The sequence below is a fragment of the Ostrinia nubilalis genome, chromosome 16 (genome assembly GCF_963855985.1).
Source record: "Ostrinia nubilalis chromosome 16, ilOstNubi1.1, whole genome shotgun sequence".
NCBI classification, from domain to species: domain Eukaryota; kingdom Metazoa; phylum Arthropoda; class Insecta; order Lepidoptera; family Crambidae; genus Ostrinia; species Ostrinia nubilalis.
In genome coordinates this window covers 2,725,601-2,731,034 of record NC_087103.1, presented here as the reverse complement: position 1 = coordinate 2,731,034, position 5,434 = coordinate 2,725,601, and positions in this window count along the sequence as shown.

Sequence of the window (5,434 nt, the reverse complement as noted above, 5' to 3'; positions counted from 1 at the left end):
CAGCTTAAAAATTACGGACACACACTTTCAACCCCTTTTTCATCCTTTAAGGGTTGAATTTCGAAAAAGCTCGTCTCTACTTTTATACGACATACTATACATTATTTGGGCCGAGGGAGCAGCAAGGTTCTGGAATGGAGGCCGCGTACCGGAAAACGCAGCGTGAGACGTCCACCTCACGCTGCGTTAGGTGGACCGACGACATCATAAATGTAGCAGGGAAGCGCTGGACGCAGGCCGCTACCAATCGATCAAAATGGAAAACATTGGGGGAGGCCTTTGTTCAGCAGTGGACGTCCTATGGCTGAAATAATGATGATGATGATGATATATATTTAATGCAATTCAATCGCGGTGCCATGCCATATTGCAGTTGATGATAAAGCTTCAAATACTTCATCTGAGATAATTCCAATAAAGTCTATCACTGACTTTACCAGCTAGTGAGCCCTTATCATCCAAATCCTGTAAGATTCAGTGTGTTTCAAACACCCATTACATCGCTTTCCGAAAGGCCTCCACCAGCGCGTCATTTTTAAGGCGGATGAAAATTTCCCCTCCTCGCTATATTATTAAATTTCTCAAGATGACGTCCGAGATCTGACATAAAGACCGAAAACGAGCTAACGCGAACGCGAGGGTTCCGTAACCCAATTGAAGGGAATTCTGAAAAACGTGTCTTTGCCGTTTTTCCGCCAAATAATAAGTTTAAGTCGCGCCATTGGATAAAAAGGCGGCAAATAGGCTTGCGGGCCTTGTTTACTTGCAAGTTTATTTGATTATCATACCTCATTTCATTAGCTACCACCTGCGTGAATTTGGTTTGTGGATAAATATTTATTTATTAGATATAAACTTAGCATTATGGTGGTGCCAATGTGACCCTACTAAGGTGTCAAAAAGTTTATAGATGAGTAAAATAGAGTGTTCATCCGTAAGTACAAGTTCTGCACTCTTGTGGAGTTTTGAGGTTTTAATAAACGTCAAAAATGAATATGTAACAAATACTTATGTATTGAAGTGTTAGTAAGTTACGTAAGAATTTAATAAGTTACGTAGAAATTAATTCTCCCAAGAATTTTACCTCAGTATATTTTATTTGTGCTATCCTAGAACTTTTTTAAATACAAATAGAGAAACAATGATAAAAATTGATACACAGAATCCTAAGAATAAGTACGGAGCGTGCTTAGCCAGAGTTCTTATACATCCGTCTTAAAATTTCGTTGACGTAACACGCTATCGCCCTAAAATGCTTTAGTAAACATTGTTTTAATATTAAACTTATTTCGTTGACTAAATCTGTGGATTGTTAAAGATTGTTTTAATATTAATTAGTCACATCGAGAACATATTATTAAAAGTTGTTGCTGAATATCAATTTTAATTATTATCAGTAATTAGGCAGTTTCTGTTTCAGTTCCCAGAAGAAAGTAGCAATTTTTAATATTCAATCCTCATTAGCATATTCACATTAGGTCTTACAAAAGCAGTTACAATGTAGACCTTTGGATATTTAAAGGACTTACCTATATATTATAGTAGAAGTCTATGGAAATAAACCCTAAATAATGACCAACATTATTTTGCTTTGAAACTTTTGTTACTGGCACAGTAGATATTGAATTCAGATTTGGAAGGCCCGATTAAAGAAATTCTATAAAAACTTTCGCTGTTTGCTTTTGCATATCGAATTTAAAACAAATAATCTACTCCGCTCTTTTGTTTTTTTTCCAATAATTTATGAATTTTGCACACGCAAAGATAATTATAAAGGCACATCTTCATTATTTTGTATTTTACAGAAACAATATTTAAATAATGCCCTTTACATTCTGACCTTTAACACGTTAAGTGCGAAACCAGGTCTATAGACCTTGTGTACGTCTCGCTTACCGTGCGGCTAAGAAAATTATAGTCTTCCTTGTCGTGCGAAAGGCATAACTTCAATTGGGTCCGGTGTAGGAAAGTGATGAATATATATCTATGATGTATTCTTAAAATAGAATCCAATAATGTACCTACCTTAATACCAGGTTTTTAGACCTGGTACCGCACGGAAGTAATAAAATGTCTTCACAATGCGAAACCAGGTCGAAGCACCTTGTACCCTGCGCACCTGGTACCGCACCCCACGCTAGCTTCGTGCAGCCAGTGTTGCCTCGCATTCATAAGAAACGCACATGTCGACATGGCGTCAAGAGAAACAAACAAAATCAAAACTGCAAATTGATTATAATTTAATTTGCTACACGATTTATTGCTAATTTAAATAGTTTTTCGTGACAAACATTTGAAGTTGTAACTAAATGTTATTAAATAATATGTTTTCTTTAAATATAGCTTATTTAAGTATTTATGCACGTATGTTTTATTTGTAAAATATTTAGACTAAATTATTAAAACATCTTTGTTTGTTACTTTTTTAAATTTTTATTAAAACTTAATTAAAACTATCGATATTTGTATTTCACATCCCTAGAATACCCACCAGACTTCCCTACTTCAGTGCGGCACAGGGTGCATAAGCCTTGTATTTTGAATATAGCTATAATTTTTATACTAAACAAGTTATTCACAAACGCCTTCAGGTGTATGTCAATAAATGCATTATTATTAATATTCAAAGAAAAAAAACACAATATCTATTAACATGAAGCCAAAAATAAAATTAATATATCTTAAATATTACAAGGTCTTTAAGCCTTGTGCCGCCACAATGTAAGTTTTAATACCAGGTTTACTGACCTTGTACCGAAGGAATGGAAAGTATTAGAAAGTTACTGCCGCAGCAAAGGTGTTAATCTCAAGATCACTAGGCAACAACCTATGTTTCATTTTCAATACCCAACACGTTGAAAGTCGTTATTTAATTTAATATACGCCGTTGTTCGCCATAGAGCGCGGCTTACAAATTACAACTGGCAACACCTGGCAAAACTTCTGAGGATCTTGAACTCTGATCATGTGTAGGAGTAGGAAGAAAGATTCGTGGACTTGACTTTTTATTTTATGACTACCTTGATGATTGACGTAAAATAGTAAGTTAATAAAAACGACAATTTTTTAAAACTTGAGAGGTTTCAGCCAGACATTATCTTTAATATCTATAAAAGCGAAAGGTCACTGACTGACTCACTCACTCATCACGAAATCTCAGAAACTACGAGTGCTAGGAGTCTCAAATATTGCATGGGGGTTCCTTTTAGAACGTAGGTGCTCACTAAGACGGGATTTTGCAAAATTTATCTCCTGAGGGGGTAAAACGGGATCCACGCGTACGAAGTCGCGGGCGGCCGCTAGTTCATCATAAATGGGACGTCCACGCAAACGGTGGAAAGAAGACTTCTTAAAAGATGCAAGGTGCTGGCAGGCCGTTACCAATCAGCCATCAGGAAATCATTGGAGGAGACTATGTTTAGCAGTAGACGTCCTGTGGCTGAAATTATGATGATTAGAAGAGACTATAATATAGAAATTAATTAATCCCTAATAAACGCTTATTTTAAGGGACAATATTATTTGATCCTCTAAAAACTAATTGATCTTTTTTGTATGTGCACTTTTAAAAATAAATGATGTATTTTATTATATTTTATCTTTAAATTAATTATTTGGTCTATATTAGTTGATCTACGGATAAATTATGAATGATCTTCATTTAAGGTAATATAATATTTATGTTTAACATACTCTTTTAATATTTGGTAAACAAAAATAATATTTGATCCTCTTTTTTAGTTATTGATCTTTAATTTTGTTAATTTGATGATTTTTATATCAAGTTTGCCTTTTAATATTGATCACCTAATAAATACATTTCGATCTATGTATAACTTAACTTTAAAATATATTTGATCTAACTAAAAATATTATTGGTTAATATTTTTAATTAAAAAATATCTTATAATTTACGCGGTACTTTGTGGTTGAGTGACAATCGTCCGTCATTGGTTACTGAGTTGGCCAAGGGCTTAGCGGCCAATAAGCAAGCAGAATGGTACATTGCCATGTTTGTTTAAATTACAAGCTTTGCTTAGTTTGGGACTAGATGCGCTATGTAAAATAATTTCTTACTTCTGTCATCCCTGAACCCGACATCATAATTTTTACCTCTTTATTTTTTTTTCAAATCGCAAGGTTGATTTTCTCTTAGTATACCGATCTCGACCGTGATCAGTGACCATAAAGTCATCTGTCAACGGGTCGATTAGACACGATAAAAGCACTAAACGATATTTGTTTACTTTTAGTGCGACATCGGGTCGTAAGGACCTGATAAGTTTTTTTTCCAAATATTTACCTACTGTGTTTGACGAGACAATTGCAAAAAAATGTGTATCTTTCGTACTACTGAAAAGACCGAATATATCGAGCCTTTACCGCCATTTTAGCGCAACCGACAAAAACCAAATTTTACAGGAGAAGGTTTTTTTTAAATATTTTTAATCAGAAGTGTGCTAATAACAAGAAAAATGACATACGTTAATGATTTTTAGAGATTTAAATATATGACTGAAAATAAAACAAAAATAATGAGTATTTATGCCATTTATGGCGCATACAATATTTTTGCTGTCACAGTCTATAGATATTCGGGCGTTTACGATAACATTACCTATCAAAATTACTATGTCCAAGAAATTATAATTTTTAATAAATAAATAGGCATTTTAAAAGGTTTTTAAATGAAATATCCACATAATAATCAAAAATTATTTATTCATGAGAAATTTCTTCTTGTACAAATCAATTAACACCACTTATTCAACCACTTATTGCATCTAGAGATTGCAAATATTCAATTGTTTTCTATTTCGAATATTCGAAAAATTTTTCAGTGATATTCGAATATTATTCGAATACTTTCAAAAAATAAAAAGCACTTAAAATATGAATGTTTTTATTGCTGGTTTTATTGCTTTAAGAACTATGTTTTAACTATTTAACAATAAAGTTCTTAAAACAGTTATAAAATTCTCATCATCATCATAATTTCAGCCATAGGACTTCCACTGCTGAACATACGCCTCCCCCAATGACTTTCACAATGACCGGTTGGCACCGGCCTGTATCCAGCGCTTTACCTTTTTCTCAAAATTTGATCTTCCTAGCCGAATCGTTTGTCAGAGGTAAACATACTTGTCAACAGTCAACAGTCTCGAGAATCGAGTTCTAACCGAAACATGGACGTTGGACAAGCTTCGTTTTGTCCATTATCATCCGAAGGCCTACCTGTTGGGAGACTCGATTAAAGTCTTCGAGCATTGTGCCAAGGTCTTCAAGCGATTCTGCCATGACCACAATATCGTCAGCAAACCGCAGCTGAGTGATGTATTTGCCATTAATAGGTATTTATGCCGAATACTTTCCATTCAAGGAGCTTGAAAGCGTCTTCCAATTCAGAGGTCAACGGTTTCGGAGATATAACATC